The 26,180-nt window shown below is 43.7% G+C and overlaps 1 long non-coding RNA gene across 3 annotated transcripts; it reads right to left on the bottom strand.

Moving 5' to 3' along the window:
• Positions 1 to 5,448: 5,448 nt before the first annotated feature.
• Positions 5,449 to 24,976, bottom strand: LOC122380944. Of its 3 annotated transcripts, none has more exons than XR_006256430.1 (3): positions 24,903 to 24,976; positions 6,544 to 6,672; positions 5,449 to 5,971 (listed from the first exon to the last, which is right to left on the bottom strand). It is a non-coding gene; the product is annotated as an uncharacterized LOC122380944 (long non-coding RNA). The 3 variants fall into 3 exon arrangements; XR_006256431.1 differs by lacking the exon at positions 24,903 to 24,976 and adding an exon at positions 23,372 to 23,414; XR_006256432.1 differs by lacking the exon at positions 24,903 to 24,976 and adding an exon at positions 6,862 to 7,009.
• Positions 24,977 to 26,180: the final 1,204 nt, after the last annotated feature.

Here is a 26,180-nt window from a genome sequence, read left to right as displayed (position 1 = left end):
ACAGATTTTCGGTGACTCCGACTCCGACTCCGGCTCGGGTTTCTAAAATCGACTCCGACTCCGACTCCGACTCCAGTCACAACTGTCGACTCCGACCGACTCCGACTCCGCAGCCTGTTTCTGCCAAGACGGTCCCTGGTCCGGGTGCGCAGCGGTGTCCTCCAGGACCGCTGCAGAGACCGCCTCGGAGAAGGCTGCCAGTGACTGGCGCACCTCTTCAAGTGGGTCGGGAGCCGTTACTCTAGACGAGCTGGCCAGTGCCACTAGCGGGCGACTGGTGAAATCGTCGCCGCTGTCTGATGCTCCTCCACCATCGGCGGGCTCTGGGGACGGGGCAGCGTCTTCTGCGACGGTGGTTGGGCGCAGCGCTGGTTCCGGACCGGGAGTCCTCAGGTCCGCAAACCAGTCGGGAGACATATCTTGTCGACCTGAAACAAAACCAGTGGTTGTAGCTTGTTAATGTAGACAATGCAAGAAACAATAGTTTATCGAAATGGTTCATTTTTGACCGTGCCCTGATTTGATTAAAAAAAATAGTACCTGCGTCACCGTGTGTTGGTTTGACAAGATGTACATGGTAAAATAACATGGTGTTTATTATTTTTATCGAGTCATGTTGTGCCAGGTCAGGCTAAGGAGACTGAAAGGTCACATTGTATGTCATTCGATTGGGATATGTTATCAATTTTTTAAAATACACTGGAGATGCCTTTCGCGATAGGTGGGTGACGACACTTTTAACTTAACAAATGACGCCATATTTTAGCGATACTCCAGCCTCGAAGCGTATCGGTGACCTGCAATTTCGTGTTTTAGTAATCTAGGGTTTATATGGATGACAATGATATCCCTGTTAAGACGGAAATCGGGGTTTCAATATGACTCTTTTGCTTACAGTGATGAGATAACGTAACTGGCCAGTTGCCAGACCTCGAACTGACCTCACGAACACAGAAATCAATTTATGCGATCTATTGAGATTACGATTCGCTGTGCCAGGCAATTGACTCACCTGTCGCCACGAAGTACATCAGCTTCCTGTCCTCGACGCTCGCAGTGTCTGCAGTTGCAGAGTCATCGGCCGTGCCGCTGTCGAGGGCCTTGACGGCGTCAAGGTGCTTACACCTGCCGCCCCCGACATACCCCGGACAGGTGCACATGTCCAGGGTGCTGTCCACGGTGTACAGGGTGCTGCCGTCTGTGGACAGCACGCTGTAGATGCCCGGGTTCTCCTGCAGGAATACAAAACGACGATACGCACCAATCAGTCATTGTCCTTTCGTTAGGCAGAGGCAGAGCTGTTTGTGGCGAAAACTCTGTTTGATTTGAATGACTAGCGCAGAATGTAAGGGTGTTGATTTAAGTACCTACTGGTAGAAAAAACGCCGAGACTGTGAACTGTCACTTGTCCGAGTGAATAAGAAAATTGTGTGTGTGTGAGTGTAGAGCTGGCAAAACAGCATCATTTTCATAACCTGTTAAGCGATGGTATTCAATTCCACTTTTGCAGTAGCAGTAAAGCTGTCGTGAGACCGCAGCAGCGCGAGACGGAACATGTGAGACCATAACGTAGTCCATCCACGACATCTCACCCCGTCGGGAGTGATGCGGTCCCGTGGGACGCTCACAGCGCTGCTTCGGGAGCCTCCCTGACGGGCAGCCGGTGGTCGCCGTCCACTGGCGAAGCTTACGAGCTTTCGCTCGTAGAAGTCGCTCAGTCTGAGGCTGACTACGTCGTGGAGCTGGAGGACGTCCTAGAGCCGAGTCCTGGGAAAGACACAAAATCACCCTCGCCGTTACGGACTTTTTGCCACCCTCGACGGTGCATACAGGAGGTAGAGAATCCATGACGGGTGTGAATTGATGATAAATAACTCAAGTTTATTGAAAAATGACTGAGTAATATGACTTGAGTGAAAAAGACTTTCAATAAACTTGGTTATGTATCGTCAATTCACATGCAGGACTTGGGACTTGGTACGACCCCCTCCCCCTCACGCATACATTACACACACACACACGCGCACGCGCACGCACACGCACACGCACACGCACATGCACACGCACACGCGCACGCGCACGCGCGCACGCGCGCACGCGCACACGCACACACACACACACACACACACACACACACACACACACACACACACACACACACACACACACACACACACACACACAGCGCAAAATGACCTCGCAGTTGACGCGCCCTAAAACCCCAAACAACAAATCACAAACGCATGCACGCACGTACAGCATAGCACATCCATATACCCTTCATGACACAGAAGTGATGCACCCCCCCCCCCTTCCCCGGTGAAGACTAGCAATCGATCGGCAGATAGCAAGGTAAAGGCGACAGACGGGACAGGGCAGTCAGCAAACGAGATAAGTAGGTAAATGATTGATAAGTTTAAGTTTGTTTCATACGCTAGCATTGAGCCGAATCAACTATTTTCGAGAGAGGGGAAGGTGATAACTGATAGTGGATAGATGCCTTACTTAATTTGCGCTAGAATGTCTTAAGATTTACCGGTGGAGGACGTTGTCCTTGAGAACCCTCATGGCAGCCTCCACGGTATTATTTGTGTTGTGGCCCCGTGTCGGGAGGCCAGCCCTGAAGCACAGGGCCCACTCCTGCCGCCGATCAAACAGCGCCTGCTGGTAGGCGATGAACCGCGGGTAGAGGGCACCCCACCGACCCTGCAGCGTCTCCATGGCCTCCGCGAGGCCACGCTCCGATGGTGCGTACTGCGTACACCATCTGCTTGGCCAGCCTCATGAGCTCTTGTCGATGCTGTGAACACAGATCAATCTGTTCAGGCAGGCAATTGAATAGCCAGACATTCATGGTGATGGGAGATGTCGGATTCTGCTTGGCGAAACACAGATAACTTCAAAAACAGATAATCCAGAATTGTGGACCGAAACCGAGCCATGTTAACGGTTCAGGATCCTAACAAAATGTTTTAGCGTCCCCAAAATCCTGCAAGAAGTGCCGCCTACGGCCTCGGCATCGCATCTCTGGTCTAACATGTGATCCGTAAGTGACCATTGCATTGAACAATAAGTGAGCATTTACCTGCTTATCGTTCTTGTGCATTCACTTTGTCAGTGCCTGATGACTGATGTCAGTGTCAGTGTTTGTCAGTGTTTCATTCTGTAGCAGACATGCAGTCATATTTGGTTAAATAGAACCTTGCAGTCTGAGGCAGTCTTTTCATTACAGTACCTCATTACAGCATCTCATTCATTACAGTTCAATATTTAGAAATGCAAGACATTACACATTAGGGCTGATCGGGCATAGAAATACAAAACAACAGTATATGCTTGCTGGCTGTTATTCTGAGACTCAGCATTGAACCTGCCATCACTACAATACAGGAGGCGACAGGTGTAGAGGTGATGTCATACTCATTTATCAAGTTCTGCTGACTTGACCCACAAGTTGACTCCATTATAAATATTGTCTCTTTATCATGAAACAGACTCAGAAACCTTGGCATGAATGCTCTCAGGCTCTCAAGAGAATGTTGAAATTCAGGTCTCAAAAGATTAAAATTACAATAATGAAATGTTTCACCTACCTTCCAAGCCATAAACACTCATACTGGTACTGGATGGAACTTAAAATAAAAAACAGGGGTGGATAATTAGGGGTTTGTAGCACCCCCTGGGATTTTCAGAATTCTCTACCGCTGAATAAAAAGGTTAATCATCAAAATATTATCACAATCACCCAGCAACACACGGTATATACAGCAACACAGCCCAATACCACAGACAGCCTATAAACAAGCAGTGATGGAGGCGTGTTCAAAAAGTTAATATGCAGCTGTCGACACTAAATAGTCGGTGATTTTCCGTTAGAAATTTTGCGCAAACACCATCTGTATGGGCCTTCGAACAGAACCACCACAATTGAAACAAAAGCGCCAAAAAACTGGAATGTTTGTTTTTTTCGCTCGGGAAAGATATATACGCAGCGTAAACCGTACTTACGGTTCGTTCACATGGCGTTGTAAATCCTGAACATGACATTTCTTTCACAAGTTGTTGACTTTACTAACAAAATGACGTTATTTCCTAGAAATGTCAAAATTTGATATCACATTTGGTGTTTGAGAGCAATTAGTTTACTGCAAAATATTATTAAATAGTAATCATAATTTTTACTGCCTATTTGTAGAGATACGAAAAAATAATTGCTTCTCCTTTGTTACTGACCTCATAAAAATTCCAATAAACTTTTAGCTTGAAAGAGGCAATTGTGGCTCACTCGTCCTTGGTGATTTGAGCGCAGCTTGAAGAAAAATGAAAAATCAAATCAAAATTGGAAAAATCAAAACAGGTGAATGATATACTGCCTTGGGTGAATGATGCAGGGAGACACCGGTTGGTCACGTGACTCGGAAACAAAAATCAGCTGATAGAGTGGCGGAATCGCCGTAATCAAACACGAATAATTCCGGACGATAGAGCGGCAGTATAGGAGCTTTCTTCACAACAGGCAAACATTGCAATGTTTTATCATTTTATGATCAAGAAACGTTCATAAACCATATATTTCTTCGATGATTACTGCCGCAACCGACGCGCACATATCGTAGCCAGCGCATAAAGCTGTGCTTTGCGATATTAAATGTAAAGAAAAACATTCTATATCTTGCTTCAACCTTCTACTTACGCTTTTATAATTACGACAGCGACACCATACGGCCTATCGACGCTATGCAACTCCATGGAGTGTCCGGCCGCACTCTTCCTAGTGTGCCGAGATCAGAGGCGGACCATTCGCGGTACGTCCACCTGCACTGCCCGGTCGCTGGGAGGGCGACACCTAGCGCCGCTCTGGCCGCTCGCTTCCGCGCACAACTTAGCTACCTGGCTACGCCTGTGGGAGGGGAGGAGGAAAACCAACAACAGTCTGATGAGCCAATGGAGTCTGCGAGCCGCGCCAATCAGCGCCCTTCCGCGCGCAGACGGGAGCTAGAGCTATTCATCTCCTTTCCTGTTTTCGCTGGTCCGCCAGTCACCAGCACCGTTCCGTACTCTCGATCGTAGCCATTCAGCCGTGTTGTCCTATACAACAGTCAGCAGCCTCGGATCGCGCCAGTCGGCCGCCAGAGAATCTATATTATCTATTTGCCGTACAGCATTGCAAGCGTTACAGTGTTTGCAGCCGGGTGTAATCAGTAGTTGACACATTTATGTTTTGTATCACAAAATTTAAAAATTCATTGAAATATATTCACTTTAATTTGCATACAGCTTTTGATTCTTGACGCGGATTGTTAGCCCTTGCTACATCAAACAGCCAACATCCATATTTCTGTTTCCAGAGCTGCAGTGCTGGACACCGAAAGTACATTATGTTCTAATTCAATCCAAAGGTACATAGATTTCACGACAAACTTCTAGGTTCCAGAGCAAGTATTTTCTCGCAAGCGCGCGATTGATTGCAGCTGGCGCGCTCACGATAACTAATATCGCGCTCGCCAAAACCTGCCGGTTACAGCCACTCACACCTTACTTCCAACCTCCGTCCCCGGTCCCATTTATCATTTATTAGCATATCGAGACAGAATGAGACGACATAATCGTCAATTTACATAACACAAATTGCGGGACGTCACCGGAGAGCCCGTTAAAATACCAAACCCCAATCTCGGCCAACACCGTTGAGACGGGGCGGGGGGGGGGGGGGGGCGGGAAGGGCTTGAAGCTGGGGGACGTATCGGCGTATCCTTCATAGACACGGGTGTTTCGCAACGCTGGAGCGTCGAGCCGAATTCGTCTCAATCGCCGCACTAACACAGCAGCGCTGCGTAGCGCGCTGCAGTACGCTGCCGTGAAACAGGGCCCAGGAGTAAGATGGTCTCGGCGGCGGCGGCAGCGGTGACGGCGCTTGTCACCGTGGAGCCCTTGAACGACGCCGTCAGCTCGAGCACCGGCGACTAGTGACCTGTAACAGAGCGAGTCGCGTCACGTCACGTCGTCACCTTTCAGTCGCGACGGCCGTTATATAAACAGTTACTGAGAACATCACGTACCAGCCACGGCGACTGTCACATTACAGTCACGGTGATCGTCACACAGCAGTCACGGCGACCGTCACAGGTCACGACGGTCATCAAATACCAGCCACGGCGAGTATGACTCATAGTCACAACGTCTTCTGTCGCACACTCAGTCATAATTACAGTACATTAGCCTGTGCATAAACATCTCATCCAAGAAGTCCAAGCCCGATTAGTACCCGCGTGGGGCTGCGGTTTGGTGGCGTGCGGCGACCGGCCCGACGGTTCAACGCCGGTGCTTACAGCGGGTCGATCCTGACCAGTTCAAATGGCAGCTCACCGACACAGACTGGACACCTGTGTTAAAGCAGCAGAGACCTACGGAGAAGTGGGAGGAATTTCGCAGGATTTTCCTATCACAACTCGACACAGTGGCCCAGGCGTCCACAACTCGACACAGTGGTGACCAAGGCGCAGCTGCGCCCTCCCCCCCCCCCCCGTTCACACAATTACTGACCTGGAGATAATGTGATGGTTTCTGGACAATGTGGCTTGATACTGGCCACCTCACTCTGCAACTTCCTGCCAGGTGACGTCCTTCAGCTGGATCGAACCGCTGTCTTCAGAACCGCCGACAGCAACGAGCCTGATGAAAGATAACATGCTCAGAACTAAAAAACCACAAAGCATACAATGGAAACGACTAAGCTGGCCACAGGCACGGTACACAACGGCGGTCTTTTATGCTAAGAAAGTTCCATCGCCACAAAAGATTGCAAATGGCTATGTTATAAAAAAAACTCAGATATCACATATCTAGTCTGATAATGGATACCTGGCCGCACGTCATGTGGATGGCAGCATGGCTTGAGCTGTGTGCTTTGGCATTTCCATGGTGAGATTGGGCCCCATGCATGGCGCTGGTGTTTCGTCTGCATGTGCATGTCTGCATCTACTGATCTGGGGTCCAGTTTCCAAGATCTCTTGAGTGTGCTGGGCTGCTAAGTTAAATGTCCGTGAAGTTGGCGACGTCGCCAGCGACTTTTCCAGCGACGAGCACCGATTTTAGCCAAAACCTCGTCCAAGGTCAAATGGACCATGAGGATCACGAAAATCGAACCCATTCACCCCTAAACCTTGACCTTCAAGGTCAAATTCAAGGTCAAAGGACGGGGAACTGAAAAAGTGCCACTAAATATTGTCCGATCTTCAAAATTTTGGCACCAAAATGTAGCGAGTGCAAAGTTCTAGCCGCACATCGAAAACCATTTTCATCAAGGTCAAACTTCAAGGTCAAATTCAAGGTCAAAGGACGGGGAACTGAAAAAGTGCCACTAAATATTGTCCGATTTTCAAAATTTTGGCACCAAAATGTAGCGCGTGCAAAGTTCTAGCCGCACATCGAAAACCATTTTCATCAAGGTCAAACGTCAAGGTCAAATTCAAGGTCAAAGGACGGGGAACTGAAAAAGTGCCACTAAATATTGTCCGATTTTCAAAATTTTGGCACCAAAATGTAGCGCGTGCAAAGTTCTAGCCGCACATCGAAAACCATTTTCATCAAGGTCAAACTTCAAGGTCAAATTCAAGGTCAAAGGACGGGGAACTGAAAAAGTGCCACTAGATATTGTCCGATCTTCAAAATTTTGGCACCAAAATGTAGCGCGTGCAAAGTTCTAGCCGCACATCGAAAACCATTTTCATCAAGGTCAAACTTCAAGGTCAAATTCAAGGTCAAAGGACGGGGAACTGAAAAAGTGCCACTAAATATTGTCCGATTTTCAAAATTTTGGCACCAAAATGTAGCGCGTGCAAAGTTCTAGCCGCACATCGAAAACCATTTTCATCAAGGTCAAACTTCAAGGTCAAATTCAAGGTCAAAGGACGGGTAACTGAAAAAGTGCCACTAGATATTGTCCGATCTTCAAAATTTTGGCACCAAAATGTAGCGCGTGCAAAGTTCTAGCCGCACATCGAAAACCATTTTCATCAAGGTCAAACTTCAAGGTCAAATTCAAGGTCAAAGGACGGGAAACTTAAAAAATGCTACGTCACCAGCGACTTTTCCAGCGACGAGCACCGATTTTAACCAAAACCTCGTCCAAGGTCAATTGGACCATGAGGATCACGAAAATCGAACCCATTCACCCCTAAACCTTGACCTTCAAGGTCAAATTCAAGGTCAAAGGACGGGGAACTGAAAAAGTGCCACTAAATATTGTCCGATTTTCAAAATTTTGGCACCAAAATGTAGCGCGTGCAAAGTTCTAGCCGCACATCGAAAACCATTTTCATCAAGGTCAAACTTCAAGGTCAAATTCAAGGTCAAAGAACGGGGAACGGAAAAAGTGCCACTAAATATTGTCCGATTTTCAAATTTTGGCACCAAAATGTAGCGCGTGCAAAGTTCTAGCCGCACATCGAAAACCATTTTCATCAAGGTCAAACTTCAAGGTCAAATTCAAGGTTAAAGGACGGGGAACTGAAAAAGTGCCACTAGATATAGTCCGATCTTCAAAATTTTGGCACCAAAATGTAGCGCGTGCAAAGTTCTAGCCGCACATCGAAAACCATTTTCATCAAGGTCAAACTTCAAGGTCAAATTCAAGGTCAAAGGACGGGAAACTTTAAAAATGCTACGTCACCAGCGACTTTTCCAGCGACGAGCACCGATTTTAACCAAAACCTCGTCCAAGGTCAATTGGACCATGAGGATCACGAAAATCGAACCCATTCACCCCTAAACCTTGACCTTCAAGGTCAAATTCAAGGTCAAAGGACGGGGAACTGAAAAAGTGCCACTAAATATTGTCCGATCTTCAAAATTTTGGCACCAAAATGTAGCGCGTGCAAAGTTCTAGCCGCACATCGAAAACCATTTTCATCAAGGTCAAACTTCAAGGTCAAATTCAAGGTCAAAGGACGGGGAACTGAAAAAGTGCCACTAAATATTGTCCGATTTTCAAAATTTTGGCACCAAAATGTAGCGCGTGCAAAGTTCTAGCCGCACATCGAAAACCATTTTCATCAAGGTCAAACGTCAAGGTCAAATTCAAGGTCAAAGGACGGGGAACTGAAAAAGTGCCACTAAATATTGTCCGATTTTCAAAATTTTGGCACCAAAATGTAGCGCGTGCAAAGTTCTAGCCGCACATCGAAAACCATTTTCATCAAGGTCAAACTTCAAGGTCAAATTCAAGGTCAAAGGACGGGGAACTGAAAAAGTGCCACTAGATATTGTCCGATCTTCAAAATTTTGGCACCAAAATGTAGCGCGTGCAAAGTTCTAGCCGCACATCGAAAACCATTTTCATCAAGGTCAAACTTCAAGGTCAAATTCAAGGTCAAAGGACGGGGAACTGAAAAAGTGCCACTAAATATTGTCCGATTTTCAAAATTTTGGCACCAAAATGTAGCGCGTGCAAAGTTCTAGCCGCACATCGAAAACCATTTTCATCAAGGTCAAACTTCAAGGTCAAATTCAAGGTCAAAGGACGGGGAAATGAAAAAGTGCCACTAGATATTGTCCGATCTTCAAAATTTTGGCACCAAAATGTAGCGCGTGCAAAGTTCTAGCCGCACATCGAAAACCATTTTCATCAAGGTCAAACTTCAAGGTCAAATTCAAGGTCAAAGGACGGGAAACTTAAAAAATGCTACGTCACCAGCGACTTTTCCAGCGACGAGCACCGATTTTAACCAAAACCTCGTCCAAAGTCAATTGGACCATGAGGATCACGAAAATCGAACCCATTCACCCCTAAACCTTGACCTTCAAGGTCAAATTCAAGGTCAAAGGACGGGGAACTGAAAAAGTGCCACTAAATATTGTCCGATCTTCAAAATTTTGGCACCAAAATGTAGCGCGTGCAAAGTTCTAGCCGCACATCGAAAACCATTTTCATCAAGGTCAAACTTCAAGGTCAAATTCAAGGTCAAAGGACGGTGAACTGAAAAAGTGCCACTAAATATTGTCCGATTTTCAAAATTTTGGCACCAAAATGTAGCGCGTGCAAAGTTCTAGCCGCACATCGAAAACCATTTTCATCAAGGTCAAACGTCAAGGTCAAATTCAAGGTCAAAGGACGGGGAACGGAAAAAGTGCCACTAAATATTGTCCGATTTTCAAATTTTGGCACCAAAATGTAGCGCGTGCAAAGTTCTAGCCGCACATCGAAAACCATTTTCATCAAGGTCAAACTTCAAGGTCAAATTCAAGGTTAAAGGACGGGGAACTGAAAAAGTGCCACTAGATATAGTCCGATCTTCAAAATTTTGGCACCAAAATGTAGCGCGTGCAAAGTTCTAGCCGCACATCGAAAACCATTTTCATCAAGGTCAAACTTCAAGGTCAAATTCAAGGTCAAAGGACGGGAAACTCTAAAAATGCTACGTCACCAGCGACTTTTCCAGCGACGAGCACCGATTTTAACCAAAACCTCGTCCAAGGTCAATTGGACCATGAGGATCACGAAAATCGAACCCATTCACCCCTAAACCTTGACCTTCAAGGTCAAATTCAAGGTCAAAGGACGGGGAACTGAAAAAGTGCCACTAAATATTGTCCGATCTTCAAAATTTTGGCACCAAAATGTAGCGCGTGCAAAGTTCTAGCCGCACATCGAAAACCATTTTCATCAAGGTCAAACTTCAAGGTCAAATTCAAGGTCAAAGGACGGGGAACTGAAAAAGTGCCACTAAATATTGTCCGATTTTCAAAATTTTGGCACCAAAATGTAGCGCGTGCAAAGTTCTAGCCGCACATCGAAAACCATTTTCATCAAGGTCAAACGTCAAGGTCAAATTCAAGGTCAAAGGACGGGGAACTGAAAAAGTGCCACTAAATATTGTCCGATTTTCAAAATTTTGGCACCAAAATGTAGCGCGTGCAAAGTTCTAGCCGCACATCGAAAACCATTTTCATCAAGGTCAAACTTCAAGGTCAAATTCAAGGTCAAAGGACGGGGAACTGAAAAAGTGCCACTAGATATTGTCCGATCTTCAAAATTTTGGCACCAAAATGTAGCGCGTGCAAAGTTCTAGCCGCACATCGAAAACCATTTTCATCAAGGTCAAACTTCAAGGTCAAATTCAAGGTCAAAGGACGGGGAACTGAAAAAGTGCCACTAAATATTGTCCGATTTTCAAAATTTTGGCACCAAAATGTAGCGCGTGCAAAGTTCTAGCCGCACATCGAAAACCATTTTCATCAAGGTCAAACTTCAAGGTCAAATTCAAGGTCAAAGGACGGGGAAATGAAAAAGTGCCACTAGATATTGTCCGATCTTCAAAATTTTGGCACCAAAATGTAGCGCGTGCAAAGTTCTAGCCGCACATCGAAAACCATTTTCATCAAGGTCAAACTTCAAGGTCAAATTCAAGGTCAAAGGACGGGAAACTTAAAAAATGCTACGTCACCAGCGACTTTTCCAGCGACGAGCACCGATTTTAACCAAAACCTCGTCCAAAGTCAATTGGACCATGAGGATCACGAAAATCGAACCCATTCACCCCTAAACCTTGACCTTCAAGGTCAAATTCAAGGTCAAAGGACGGGGAACTGAAAAAGTGCCACTAAATATTGTCCGATCTTCAAAATTTTGGCACCAAAATGTAGCGCGTGCAAAGTTCTAGCCGCACATCGAAAACCATTTTCATCAAGGTCAAACTTCAAGGTCAAATTCAAGGTCAAAGGACGGTGAACTGAAAAAGTGCCACTAAATATTGTCCGATTTTCAAAATTTTGGCACCAAAATGTAGCGCGTGCAAAGTTCTAGCCGCACATCGAAAACCATTTTCATCAAGGTCAAACGTCAAGGTCAAATTCAAGGTCAAAGGACGGGGAACGGAAAAAGTGCCACTAAATATTGTCCGATTTTCAAATTTTGGCACCAAAATGTAGCGCGTGCAAAGTTCTAGCCGCACATCGAAAACCATTTTCATCAAGGTCAAACTTCAAGGTCAAATTCAAGGTTAAAGGACGGGGAACTGAAAAAGTGCCACTAGATATAGTCCGATCTTCAAAATTTTGGCACCAAAATGTAGCGCGTGCAAAGTTCTAGCCGCACATCGAAAACCATTTTCATCAAGGTCAAACTTCAAGGTCAAATTCAAGGTCAAAGGACGGGAAACTCTAAAAATGCTACGTCACCAGCGACTTTTCCAGCGACGAGCACCGATTTTAACCAAAACCTCGTCCAAGGTCAATTGGACCATGAGGATCACGAAAATCGAACCCATTCACCCCTAAACCTTGACCTTCAAGGTCAAATTCAAGGTCAAAGGACGGGGAACTGAAAAAGTGCCACTAAATATTGTCCGATCTTCAAAATTTTGGCACCAAAATGTAGCGCGTGCAAAGTTCTAGCCGCACATCGAAAACCATTTTCATCAAGGTCAAACTTCAAGGTCAAATTCAAGGTCAAAGGACGGGGAACTGAAAAAGTGCCACTAAATATTGTCCGATTTTCAAAATTTTGGCACCAAAATGTAGCGCATGCAAAGTTCTAGCCGCACATCGAAAACCATTTTCATCAAGGTCAAACGTCAAGGTCAAATTCAAGGTCAAAGGACGGGGAACTGAAAAAGTGCCACTAAATATTGTCCGATTTTCAAAATTTTGGCACCAAAATGTAGCGCGTGCAAAGTTCTAGCCGCACATCGAAAACCATTTTCATCAAGGTCAAACTTCAAGGTCAAATTCAAGGTCAAAGGACGGGGAACTGAAAAAGTGCCACTAGATATTGTCCGATCTTCAAAATTTTGGCACCAAAATGTAGCGCGTGCAAAGTTCTAGCCGCACATCGAAAACCATTTTCATCAAGGTCAAACTTCAAGGTCAAATTCAAGGTCAAAGGACGGGGAACTGAAAAAGTGCCACTAGATATTGTCCGATCTTCAAAATTTTGGCACCAAAATGTAGCGCGTGCAAAGTTCTAGCCGCACATCGAAAACCATTTTCATCAAGGTCAAACTTCAAGGTCAAATTCAAGGTCAAAGGACGGGAAACTTAAAAAATGCTACGTCACCAGCGACTTTTCCAGCGACGAGCACCGATTTTAACCAAAACCTCGTCCAAGGTCAATTGGACCATGAGGATCACGAAAATCGAACCCATTCACCCCTAAACCTTGACCTTCAAGGTCAAATTCAAGGTCAAAGGACGGGGAACTGAAAAAGTGCCACTAAATATTGTCCGATCTTCAAAATTTTGGCACCAAAATGTAGCGCGTGCAAAGTTCTAGCCGCACATCGAAAACCATTTTCATCAAGGTCAAACTTCAAGGTCAAATTCAAGGTCAAAGGACGGTGAACTGAAAAAGTGCCACTAAATATTGTCCGATTTTCAAAATTTTGGCACCAAAATGTAGCGCGTGCAAAGTTCTAGCCGCACATCGAAAACCATTTTCATCAAGGTCAAACGTCAAGGTCAAATTCAAGGTCAAAGGACGGGGAACTGAAAAAGTGCCACTAAATATTGTCCGATTTTCAAAATTTTGGCACCAAAATGTAGCGCGTGCAAAGTTCTAGCCGCACATATGGAAAACCATTTTCATCAAGGTCAAACTTCAAGGTCAAATTCAAGGTCAAAGGACGGGGAACTGAAAAAGTGCCACTAGATATTGTCCGATCTTCAAAATTTTGGCACCAAAATGTAGCGCGTGCAAAGTTCTAGCCGCACATCGATAACCATTTTCATCAAGGTCAAACTTCAAGGTCAAATTCAAGGTCAAAGGACGGGGAACTGAAAAAGTGCCACTAAATATTGTCCGATTTTCAAAATTTTGGCACCAAAATGTAGCGCGTGCAAAGTTCTAGCCGCACATCGAAAGCCATTTTCATCAAGGTCAAACTTCAAGGTCAAATTCAAGGTCAAAGGACGGGGAACTGAAAAAGTGCCACTAGATATTGTCCGATCTTCAAAATTTTGGCACCAAAATGTAGCGCGTGCAAAGTTCTAGCCGCACATCGAAAACCATTTTCATCAAGGTCAAACTTCAAGGTCAAATTCAAGGTCAAAGGACGGGAAACTTAAAAAATGCTACGTCACCAGCGACTTTTCCAGCGACGAGCACCGATTTTAACCAAAACCTCGTCCAAGGTCAATTGGACCATGAGGATCACGAAAATCGAACCCATTTACCCCTAAACCTTGACCTTCAAGGTCAAATTCAAGGTCAAAGGACGGGGAAATGAAAAAGTGCCACTAAATATTGCCCGATTTTCAAAATTTTGGCACCAAAATGTAGCGCGTGCAAAGTTCTAGCCGCACATCGAAAACCATTTTCATCAAGGTCAAACTTCAAGGTCAAATTCAAGGTCAAAGGACGGGGAACTGAAAAAGTGCCACTAAATATTGTCCGATTTTCAAAATTTTGGCACCAAAATGTAGCGCGTGCAAAGTTCTAGCCGTACATCGAAAACCATTTTCATCAAGGTCAAACGTCAAGGTCAAATTCAAGGTCAAAGGACGGGGAACTGAAAAAGTGCCACTAAATATTGTCCGATTTTCAAAATTTTGGCACCAAAATGTAGCGCGTGCAAAGTTCTAGCCGCACATCGAAAACCATTTTCATCAAGGTCAAACTTCAAGGTCAAATTAAAGGTCAAAGGACGGGGAACTGAAAAAGTGCCACTAGATATTGTCCGATCTTCAAAAGTTTGGCACCAAAATGTAGCGCGTGCAAAGTTCTAGCCGCACATCGAAAACCATTTTCATCAAGGTCAAACTTCAAGGTCAAAATCAAGGTCAAAGGACAGGGAACTGAAAAAGTGCCACTAAATATTGTCCGATTTTCAAAATTTTGGCACCAAAATGTAGCGCGTGCAAAGTTCTAGCCGCACATCGAAAACCATTTTCATCAAGGTCAAACTTCAAGGTCAAATTCAAGGTCAAAGGACGGGGAACTGAAAAAGTCCCACTAGATATTGTCCGATCTTCAAAATTTTGGCACCAAAATGTAGCGCGTGCAAAGTTCTAGCCGCATATCGAAAACCATTTTCATCAAGGTCAAACTTCAAGGTCAAATTCAAGGTCAAAGGACGGGAAACTTAAAAAATGCTACGTCACCAGCGACTTTTCCAGCGACGAGCACCGATTTTAACCAAAACCTCGTCCAAGGTCAATTGGACCATGAGGATCACGAAAATCGAACCCATTCACCCCTAAACCTTGACCTTCAAGGTCAAATTCAAGGTCAAAGGACGGGGAACTGAAAAAGTGCCACTAAATATTGTCCGATCTTCAAAATTTTGGCACCAAAATGTAGCGCGTGCAAAGTTCTAGCCGCACATCGAAAACCATTTTCATCAAGGTCAAACTTCAAGGTCAAATTCAAGGTCAAAGGACGGGGAACTGAAAAAGTGCCACTAAATATTGTCCGATTTTCAAAATTTTGGCACCAAAATGTAGCGCGTGCAAAGTTCTAGCCGCACATCGAAAACCATTTTCATCAAGGTCAAACGTCAAGGTCAAATTCAAGGTCAAAGGACGGGGAACTGAAAAAGTGCCACTAAATATTGTCCGATTTTCAAAATTTTGGCACCAAAATGTAGCGCGTGCAAAGTTCTAGCCGCACATCGAAAACCATTTTCATCAAGGTCAAACTTCAAGGTCAAATTCAAGGTCAAAGGACGGGGAACTGAAAAAGTGCCACTAGATATTGTCCGATCTTCAAAATTTTGGCACCAAAATGTAGCGCGTGCAACGTTCTAGCCGCACATCGAAAACCATTTTCATCAAGGTCAAACTTCAAGGTCAAATTCAAGGTCAAAAGACGGGGAACTGAAAAAGTGCCACTAAATATTGTCCGATTTTCAAAATTTTGGCACCAAAATGTAGCGCGTGCAAAGTTCTAGCCGCACATCGAAAACCATTTTCATCAAGGTCAAACTTCAAGGTCAAATTCAAGGTCAAAGGACGGGAAACTTTAAAAATGCTACGTCACCAGCGACTTTTCCAGCGATGAGCACCGATTTTAACCAAAACCTCGTCCAAGGTCAATTGGACCATGAGGATCACGAAAATCGAACCCAATCATTCCTAAACCTTGACCTTCAAGGTCAAATTCAAGGTCAAAGGACGGGGAACTGAAAAAGTGCCACTAAATATTGTCCGATCTTCAAAATTTTGGCACCAAAATGTAGCGCGTGCAAAGTTCTAGCCGCACATCGAAAACCATTTTCATCAAGGTCAAACTTCAAGGTCAAATTCAAGGTCAAAGGACGGTAAACTGAAAAAGTGCCACTAAATATTGTCCGATTTTCAAAATTTTGGCACCAAAATGTAGCGCGTGCAAAGTTCTAGCCGCACATCGAAAACCATTTTCATCAAGGTCAAACTTCAAGGTCAAATTCAAGGTCAAAGGACGGGGAACTGAAAAAGTGCCACTAAATATTGTCCGATTTTCAAAATTTTGGCACCAAAATGTAGCGCGTGCAAAGTTCTAGCCGCACATCGAAAACCATTTTCATCAAGGTCAAACTTCAAGGTCAAATTCAAGGTCAAAGGACGGGGAACTGAAAAAGTGGCGCTTTTTTTTAGTGGCACTTTTTCAGTTCCCCGTCCTTTGACCTTGAATTTGACCTTGAAGTTTGACGTTGATGAAAATGGTTTTCAATGTGCGGCTAGAACTTTGCACGCGCTACATTTTGGTGCCAAAATTTTGAAGATCGGACAATATTTAGTGGCACTTTTTCAGTTCCCCGTCCTTTGACCTTGAATTTGAGCTTGAAGGTCAAGGTTTAGGGGTGAATGGGTTCGATTTTCGTGATCCTCATGGTCCAATTGACCTTGGACGAGGTTTTGGTTAAAATCGGTGCTCGTCGCTGGAAAAGTCGCTGGTGACGTAGCATTTTTAAAGTTTTCCGTCCTTTGACCTTAAATTTGACCTTGAAGTTTGACCTTGATGAAAATGGTTTTCGATGTGCGGCTAGAACTTTGCACGCGCTACATTTTGGTGCCAAAATTTTGAAGATCGGACAATATCTAATGGCACTTTTTCAGTTCCCCGTCCTTTGACCTTGAATTTGACCTTGAAGTTTGACCTTGATGAAAATGGTTTTCGATGTGCGGCTAGAACTTTGCACGCGCTACATTTTGGTGCCAAAATTTTGAAAATCGGGCAATATGTAGTGGCACTTTTTCAGTTCCCCGTCCTTTGACCTTGAATTTGACCTTGAAGTTTGACCTTGATGAAAATGGTTTTCGATGTGCGGCTAGAACTTTGCACGCGCTACATTTTGGTGCCAAAATTTTGAAGATCGGACAATATCTAGTGGCACTTTTTCAGTTCCCTGTCCTTTGACCTTGAATTTGACCTTAAAGTTTGACTTTGATGAAAATGGTTTTCGATGTGCGGCTAGAACTTTGCACGCGCTACATTTTGGTGCCAAAATTTTGAAAATCGGACAATATTTAGTGGCACTTTTTCAGTTCCCCGTCCTTTGACCTTGAATTTGACCTTGAAGTTTGACCTTGATGAAAATGGTTTTCGATGTGCGGCTAGAACTTTGCACGCGCTACATTTTGGTGCCAAAATTTTGAAAATCGGACAATATTTAGTGGCACTTTTTCAGTTCCCCGTCCTTTGACCTTGAATTTGACCTTGAAGTTTGACCTTGATGAAAATGGTTTTCGATGTGCGGCTAGAACTTTGCACGCGCTACATTTTGGTGCCAAAATTTTGAAGATCGGACAATATCTAGTGGCACTTTTTATGTTCCCCGTCCTTTGACCTTGAATTTGACCTTGAAGTTTGACCTTGATGAAAATGGTTTTCGATGTGCGGCTAGAACTTTGCACGCGCTACATTTTGGTGCCAAAATTTTGAAAATCGGACAATATTTAGTGGCACTTTTTCAGTTCCCCGTCCTTTGACCTTGAATTTGACCTTGAAGTTTGACCTTGATGAAAATGGTTTTCGATGTGCGGCTAGAACTTTGCACGCGCTACATTTTGGTGCCAAAATTTTGAAAATCGGACAATATTTAGTGGAACTTTTTCAGTTCCCCGTCCTTTGAACTTGAATTTGACCTTGAAGGTCAAGGTTTAGGGGTGAATGGGTTCGATTTTCGTGATCCTCATGGTCCAATTGACCTTGGACGAGGTTTTTGTTAAAATCGGTGCTCGTCGCTGGAAAAGTCGCTGGTGACGTAGCATTTTTAAAGTTTCCCGTCCTTTGACCTTGAATTTGACCTTGAAGTTTGACCTTGATGAAAATGGTTTTCGATGTGCGGCTAGAACTTTGCACGCGCTACATTTTGGTGCCAAAATTTTGAAGATCGGACAATATCTAATGGCACTTTTTCAGTTTCCCGTCCTTTGACCTTGAATTTGACCTTGAAGTTTGATCTTGATGAAAATGGTTTTCGATGTGCGGCTAGAACTTTGCACGCGCTACATTTTGGTGCCAAATTTTTGAAAATCGGACAATATCTAGTGGCACTTTTTCAGTTCCCCGTCCTTTGACCTTGAATTTGACCTTGAAGTTTGACCTTGATGAAAATGGTTTTCGATGTGCGGCTAGAACTTTGCACGCGCTACATTTTGGTGCCAAAATTTTGAAAATCGGACAATATTTAGTGGCACTTTTTCAGTTCCCCGTCCTTTGACCTTGAATTTGACCTTGAAGTTTGACCTTGATGAAAATGGTTTTCGATGTGCGGCTAGAACTTTGCACGCGCTACATTTTTGTGCCAAAATTTTGAAAATCGGGCAATATTTAGTGGCACTTTTTCAGTTCCCCGTCATTTGACCTTGAATTTGACCTTGAAGGTCAAGGTTTAGGGGTGAATGGGTTCGATTTTCGTGATCCTCATGGTCCAATTGACCTTGGACGAGGTTTTGGTTAAAATCGGTGCTCGTCGCTGGAAAAGTCGCTGGTGACGTAGCATTTTTAAAGTTTCCCGTCCTTTGACCTTGAATTTGACCTTGAAGTTTGACCTTGATGAAAATGGTTTTCGATGTGCGGCTAGAACTTTGCACGCGCTACATTTTGGTGCCAAAATTTTGAAGATCGGACAATATCTAGTGGCACTTTTTCAGTTCCCCGTCCTTTGACCTTGAATTTGACCTTGAAGTTTGACCTTGATGAAAATGGTTTTCGATGTGCGGCTAGAACTTTGCACGCGCTACATTTTGGTGCCAAAATTTTGAAAATCGGACAATATTTAGTGGCACTTTTTCAGTTCCCCGTCCTTTGACCTTGAATTTGACCTTGAAGTTTGACCTTGATGAAAATGGTTTTCGATGTGCGGCTAGAACTTTGCACGCGCTACATTTTGGTGCCAAAATTTTGAAAATCGGACAATATTTAGTGGCACTTTTTCAGTTCCCCGTCCTTTGACCTTGAATTTGACCTTGAAGTTTGACCTTGATGAAAATGGTTTTCGATGTGCGGCTAGAACTTTGCACGCGCTACATTTTGGTGCCAAAATTTTGAAAATCGGACAATATTTAGTGGCACTTTTTCAGTTCCCCGTCCTTTGACCTTGAATTTGACCTTGAAGGTCAAGGTTTAGGGGTGAATGGGTTCGATTTTCGTGATCCTCATGGTCCAATTGACCTTGGACGAGGTTTTGGTTAAAATCGGTGCTCGTCGCTGGAAAAGTCGCTGGTGACGTAGCATTTTTAAAGTTTCCCGTCCTTTGACCTTGAATTTGACCTTGAAGTTTGACTTTGATGAAAATGGTTTTCGATGTGCGGCTAGAACTTTGCACGCGCTACATTTGGTGCCAAAATTTTGAAGATCGGACAATATCTAGTGGCACTTTTTCAGTTCCCCGTCCTTTGACCTTGAATTTGACTTTGAAGTTTGACCTTGATGAAAATGGTTTTCGATGTGCGGCTAGAACTTTGCACGCGCTACATTTTGGTGCCAAAATTTTGAAAATCGGACAATATTTAGTGGCACTTTTTCAGTTCCCCGTCCTTTGACCTTGAATTTGACCTTGAAGTTTGACCTTGATGAAAATGGTTTTCGATGTGCGGCTAGAACTTTGCACGCGCTACATTTTGGTGCCAAAATTTTGAAAATCGGACAATATTTAGTGGCACTTTTTCAGTTCCCCGTCCTTTGACCTTGAATTTGACCTTGACGTTTGACCTTGATGAAAATGGTTTTCGATGTGCGGCTAGAACTTTGCACGCGCTACATTTTGGTGCCAAAATTTTGAAAATCGGACAATATTTAGTGGCACTTTTTCAGTTCCCCGTCCTTTGACCTTGAATTTGACCTTGAAGTTTGACCTTGATGAAAATCGTTTTCGATGTGCGGCTAGAACTTTGCACGCGCTACATTTTGGTGCCAAAATTTTGAAAATCGGGCAATATTTAGTGGCACTTTTTTAGTTCCCCGTCCTTTGACCTTGAATTTGACCTTGAAGGTCAAGGTTTAGGGGTGAATGGGTTCGATTTTCGTGATCCTCATGGTCCAATTGACCTTGGACGAGGTTTTGGTTAAAATCGGTGCTCGTCGCTGGAAAAGTTGCTGGTGACGTAGCATTTTTAAAGTTTCCCGTCCTTTGACCTTGAATTTGACCTTGAAGTTTGACCTTGATGAAAATGGTTTTCGATGTGCGGCTAGAACTTTGCACGCGCTACATTTTGGTGCCAAAATTTTGAAGATCGGACAATATCTAGTGGCACTTTTTCAGTTCCCCGTCCTTTGACCTTGAATTTGACCTTGAAGTTTGACCTTGATGAAAATGGTTTTCGATGTGCGGCTAGAACTTTGCACGCGCTACATTTTGGTGCCAAAATTTTGAAAATCGGACAATATTTAGTGGCACTTTTTCAGTTCCCCGTCCTTTGACCTTGAATTTGACCTTGAAGTTTGACCTTGATGAAAATGGTTTTCGATGTGCGGCTAGAACTTTGCACGCGCTACATTTTGGTGCCAAAATTTTGAAAATCGGACAATATTTAGTGGCACTTTTTCAGTTCCCCGTCCTTTGACCTTGAATTTGACCTTGAAGGTCAAGGTTTAGGGGTAAATGGGTTCGATTTTCGTGATCCTCATGGTCCAATTGACCTTGGACGAGGTTTTTGTTAAAATCGGTGCTCGTCGCTGGAAAAGTCGCTGGTGACGTAGCATTTTTAAAGTTTCCCGTCCTTTGACCTTGAATTTGACCTTGAAGTTTGACCTTGATGAAAATGGTTTTCGATGTGCGGCTAGAACTTTGCACGCGCTACATTTTGGTGCCAAAATTTTGAAGATCGGACAATATCTAATGGCACTTTTTCAGTTCCCCGTCCTTTGACCTTGAATTTGACCTTGAAGTTTGATCTTGATGAAAATGGTTTTCGATGTGCGGCTAGAACTTTGCACGCGCTACATTTTGGTGCCAAATTTTTGAAAATCGGACAATATCTAGTGGCACTTTTTCAGTTCCCCGTCCTTTGACCTTGAATTTGACCTTGAAGTTTGACCTTGATGAAAATGGTTTTCGATGTGCGGCTAGAACTTTGCACGCGCTACATTTTGGTGCCAAAATTTTGAAAATCGGACAATATTTAGTGGCACTTTTTCAGTTCCCCGTCCTTTGACCTTGAATTTGACCTTGAAGTTTGACCTTGATGAAAATGGTTTTCGATGTGCGGCTAGAACTTTGCACGCGCTACATTTTGGTGCCAAAATTTTGAAAATCGGGCAATATTTAGTGGCACTTTTTCAGTTCCCCGTCATTTGACCTTGAATTTGACCTTGAAGGTCAAGGTTTAGGGGTGAATGGGTTCGATTTTCGTGATCCTCATGGTCCAATTGACCTTGGACGAGGTTTTGGTTAAAATCGGTGCTCGTCGCTGGAAAAGTCGCTGGTGACGTAGCATTTTTAAAGTTTCCCGTCCTTTGACCTTGAATTTGACCTTGAAGTTTGACCTTGATGAAAATGGTTTTCGATGTGCGGCTAGAACTTTGCACGCGCTACATTTTGGTGCCAAAATTTTGAAGATCGGACAATATCTAGTGGCACTTTTTCAGTTCCCCGTCCTTTGACCTTGAATTTGACCTTGAAGTTTGACCTTGATGAAAATGGTTTTCGATGTGCGGCTAGAACTTTGCACGCGCTACATTTTGGTGCCAAAATTTTGAAAATCGGACAATATTTAGTGGCACTTTTTCAGTTCCCCGTCCTTTGACCTTGAATTGGACCTTGAAGTTTGACCTTGATGAAAATGGTTTTCGATGTGCGGCTAGAACTTTGCACGCGCTACATTTTGGTGCCAAAATTTTGAAAATCGGACAATATTTAGTGGCACTTTTTTAGTTCCCCGTCCTTTGACCTTGAATTTGACCTTGAAGGTCAAGGTTTAGGGGTGAATGGGTTCGATTTTCGTGATCCTCATGGTCCAATTGACCTTGGACGAGGTTTTTGTTAAAATCGGTGCTCGTCGCTGGAAAAGTCGCTGGTGACGTAGCATTTTTAAAGTTTCCCGTCCTTTGACCTTGAATTTGACCTTGAAGTTTGACCTTGATGAAAATGGTTTTCGATGTGCGGCTAGAACTTTGCACGCGCTACATTTTGGTGCCAAAATTTTGAAGATCGGACAATATCTAATGGCACTTTTTCAGTTCCCCGTCCTTTGACCTTGAATTTGACCTTGAAGTTTGACCTTGATGAAAATGGTTTTCGATGTGCGGCTAGAACTTTGCACGCGCTACATTTTGGTGCCAAAATTTTGAAAATCGGGCAATATTTAGTGGCACTTTTTCAGTTCCCCGTCCTTTGACCTTGAATTTGACCTTGAAGTTTGACCTTGATGAAAATGGTTTTCGATGTGCGGCTAGAACTTTGCACGCGCTACATTTTGGTGCCAAAATTTTGAAGATCGGACAATATCTAGTGGCACTTTTTCAGTTCCCCGTCCTTTGACCTTGAATTTGACCTTGAAGTTTGACCTTGATGAAAATGGTTTTCGATGTGCGGCTAGAACTTTGCACGCGCTACATTTTGGTGCCAAAATTTTGAAAATCGGACAATATTTAGTGGCACTTTTTCAGTTCCCCGTCCTTTGACCTTGAATTTGACCTTGAAGGTCAAGGTTTAGGGGTGAATGGGTTCGATTTTCGTGATCCTCATGGTCCAATTGACCTTGGACGAGGTTTTGGCTAAAATCGGTGCTCAACGCTGGAAAAGTCGCTGGCGACGTCGCCAACTTCACGGACATCTAAGTTAATAGGTATATTACACTACGCATTCGCGATGGTCCACAGTGATAAAATTGTGGTAAATGGATTTTCTCCTCAGTCCTCTTCTTTTATTCCAACCCTTATTTCTCACTGCCGTTTGGCTGAGGCACCTTGAGGCTTGATGCAGAACGAGAATGCCCATGTCATGTGGCACACCTTTGATGAGCGTCTGTCCCAGCCAGCATCTGTTAGTCAGCAGTGGCTAGGTGGCTGTGCATTAGCATACCCCTCTGTCAAGCTGACTTGGCTCAGAAACTAGCAGGAGGTTGAGTGTGCATCCTACGATGGGTAGCTGCTCATCTATGTGGCTCTGTGACACAGGATCAGCCTGAGAGAGAAGAAAGCCAGTCAAGGCAGTAATGGGATGTTGCCAGACTGGCAAAATAGTAAGTACTATGCCACAAGTTACAAAATCAATTTTAAGTTTTGTTGGGTTGGGCTCTTTCAAGTTTTGACCCAAAAAGACCAGAGTTGGAGGAATGATAGGAATTAGGGGGAGCTATTGGTATGGGCAAGCACCCTGGTACAAGTCATTGGGGCTGAGCCCATCCAGTGGACAGGGCACCCAGCCCCTGACACTGCACCTGGCTCCGTGTATGCTCCTAGGGGAGCTTCCCACATGGGATGAAAGTGCCTGCCCAGCCCAGAACAGGGGGTTGAGGCGTAGAGAAGGATTTCTGGTATTCATATAGCAGGCATCTCACATGCTGCCACCCATTTGTGAAGTCGCTAGACTCTCCAGTTCTTGAGACATTTACACAAAATTCGCTTTTAAATCTAATCAAATACCTACCTAGTCTAACAGAACAAAACATTATCTAACCTGACCTAACCTTACCTACTAAACTACAACCTACGGTTTATGGTAAAGCTGGCGTCACCGTCAGTTGGTAGGGTGTAGGGTATACTGTATAGGTTAGTATGTTAATAGCCAATAGGTAAGGTTAGGTAAGGTTAGATTGTTTCTAAATTTCAGCTTCCTTTTATCTACACATTTACTGGCTAGCGCTGAACTGCCGTCCAGTGGCAAAAACCATTATGTTAGGTCACAGGTCAATGTAACATAATGGGTTTTGCCTTTGGACGGCAGTGAAGGTGACTCCAGCTTTATTGACACCCCGTCAAGTCCGTCACCAGGGTGGTGTTTCACCGGTGATAGCAGCACGCTGCTATTCTGCTGACGTCACACTTGTGGTTGTGTTGGAGCAATGTGAATGAGGCTTGTTGATGTCTCCATGGAAACCTAGTTTGACACATGTAATAGCAGCGTGCTGCTATCACTATCACCGGTGAAACACCACCCAGGCCAAACTCGCACCACGCTACACTAAATCTGCGCTGCACCAAGCCAAATCCGCAACGCACCAAACCCACACCAGCTGAACAACCCCACGATGACAATGACAACATCTCGTCGAAATTGCCATGCTTCGTCAACTGGCCGTTGGGGTAGAGCAAACTACATACTTGGTAGGATAATTACCACAACTACAAGACAAATCAATCAAAACATCAACTACCTTTGGCCTTGGCCTAGTTACCTTTTACCTATTTTGATTTGAATCTCAACTGAACCACAGAATTCAGAAAAGGATCTAAAACACAAAATCACCCAGCCTGGTGCTCGCACAGGCGAAATCTCAGGAAAAAATAAGTTTTAAAAACAAGGTACCAAACCAACACCTACCTTCCATTATTTAGAGTCACAGTGCCTTCCACCTTTACCTAACAAAATAAATCAAATCACAGACCCCATCATAGAGTTCATTGTAACAGACAAAACAAATAACATAACCGATGACAAAATACAAATTAAAACAAAGGTGTTCTCCATCAGCAAACGAAATGCCGTTCAACCAATCGAATGCAAAGACATGCGTCTGCTAGCGAAAGAGGTATATTAGCAGCATTTACAGTACAGTGGACAAAGCACAACTGAGGGTGGTCTGCGGTTTTCAATACCGAAATTCGTAAATTTCCCAAGTTCATCTTGTTTTATGACTCATATCAAAAGATAGAGAATTCTTTTATGTTGATTATTAAGCTTGAACCAGACACCGACATTGTCTTGTTTCTTAGTAATATTCCATTTATTGTCATAGTGTTACCTTCAGCAGAATGGAAGATCATTCATTCTAGACCAAAAAAATATACCTTACATCTTCGAAACTGCAATGAGATATGCGGAATTTTAAAGAAAATTGAATTCTCATTTTGATATAGACGTTTTAAGAGCATATGCCTAACAAGTTTACCAAATAGAGATGTTTTTGTTCAGGAGTAATCGGTCCCAAAAAATATAAGTTCGAGATTCGTAAATACATTTCTAAAATTTCCCAAGATCATAGCGCTTCAACATTTTGATAGGTAGTAGCGTTAACAATTTTGTAAATTTTGGTAAATGTTTTAGACACCGACATAGTCTAGTTTTGGAAAAATATTACATTTAGTGGAACAGGGTGACCAAGGACACCAATGGCGGTGGTGCATTCAACATCAACTAAATGCAGTTTCCAACGCTTAAAAAGCAACAAATCTGACATAATCTGAAAGAAAATTTAATTTTGATATTTATTGACCATGATTGAAGCCCCACATCACTGAAATTACTCGACAATTCGAGGTAGAGCATTGGCAGGTCCGGTAGGCTGAACAGCTCAGAACCATGATAATTTCGAAATTGAATGAAAGAGTGTCGGCCTTTGATATTACTTTTTGTCCTTCAATTTTAATTTTTGATTGTGGAAAATTAATTTTGTCCATGAGCAATCTTTGCATTTTAAGATATATAATTTTTGAAATGGCGGAGATAGCCAACAATTTATTTTCATTAATGCTTCACAGGTTCATACATGACGTGCTCTGTGATCATGAATCAAAAATATATATACAAATCATAAAACCCATCGAAATTTGTTGCTTAGTTCTCTTTTTTAGACTTAAAAGGTCAGCTGAAAATAGTGGT

The sequence above is a fragment of the Amphibalanus amphitrite genome, unplaced genomic scaffold, assembly GCF_019059575.1.
Source record: "Amphibalanus amphitrite isolate SeventyFive unplaced genomic scaffold, NRLGWU_Aamphi_draft 000110F_arrow, whole genome shotgun sequence".
Taxonomy (NCBI): domain Eukaryota; kingdom Metazoa; phylum Arthropoda; class Thecostraca; order Balanomorpha; family Balanidae; genus Amphibalanus; species Amphibalanus amphitrite.
The sequence above is the reverse complement of the archived record's forward strand: the minus strand, read 5'-3'. Positions and strand labels throughout refer to the sequence as shown.